This window comes from Sinocyclocheilus rhinocerous, unplaced genomic scaffold (genome assembly GCF_001515625.1).
Source record: "Sinocyclocheilus rhinocerous isolate Xijiao unplaced genomic scaffold, SAMN03320098_v1.1 scaffold579, whole genome shotgun sequence".
NCBI classification, from domain to species: Eukaryota; Metazoa; Chordata; class Actinopteri; order Cypriniformes; family Cyprinidae; genus Sinocyclocheilus; species Sinocyclocheilus rhinocerous.
The window spans coordinates 652,742-653,715 of NW_015666542.1; positions in this window are offsets into that span (position 1 = coordinate 652,742).

The window sequence follows — 974 nt, forward strand, 5'->3', positions numbered from 1 at the left end:
TAGTAGTAGTAGTAGTATATGGATATTTAAATTAATATTGACCAAAACAGAAGAAAATAATTCAGAAAATACAGTGCAGTGTGAAACTGCATTAGTTTGCATAATCATCAATTAGCGGGGGCATGAACTCTCAAAAACTGAATAGATAAAGCAAAAGAACTGAAACCTAGTGAAGCGTCTTCTTTCCACCAATCAGCAGTCAAAGTGAAAGAAGGATAAAGCATTTTCCTTTCAGGCCTGGATCCTTTTCCCTTTAGCCGGGAAAAACAAAAGAGCGGGAGGGAAAGGGGTGGAAAAGGCCATTCAGGGTTCGAAGAGTGTTGCTAAACAGGATTAAGAATTTACAGAATGAAATCAACAGCGTGTGTGTGAATGGTGAGCGGACGAGTGACGGAGACAAAGGCCAGATTAACCATCTGTGGGGTTCGGTGTGCTGTTGCGATTAACAGGCTTAGGTTTCATCGGCGACTGTTTGCACAGAATCAGGCCACAGGGGATGAATGGAGCGAGGCTGTGCTGGAGAAACTGACCCGGCCAAAACACGGCCCATCCAGCTCATTCCAACAGATGCACGAAACACATGCAGACATTCATATACACACAGCTCACATTTATACATGCCTTTGAGGCCATTTTTACTAAAAGAAATACTTGCACTCTCAAAAATGGTGAGATTTTGTGTTTGAAAGAGGTGCTCATCAAAGCTGCGTTTATTTAATCAAAAATACAGTAAAAATGGCAAAATTTTGAAATATTGTAGATCTATCTATCTATCTATCTATCTATCGTTCTATCTATCTATCTATCTATCTATCGTTCTATCTATCGTTCTATCTATCTATCTATCTATCTATCTATCTATCATTCTATCGTTCTATCTATCTATCTATCTATCTATCTATCTATCATTCTATCGTTCTATCTATCTATCTATCTATCCGTCTGTCTGTCTGTCTGTCTATCTATCTATCTAT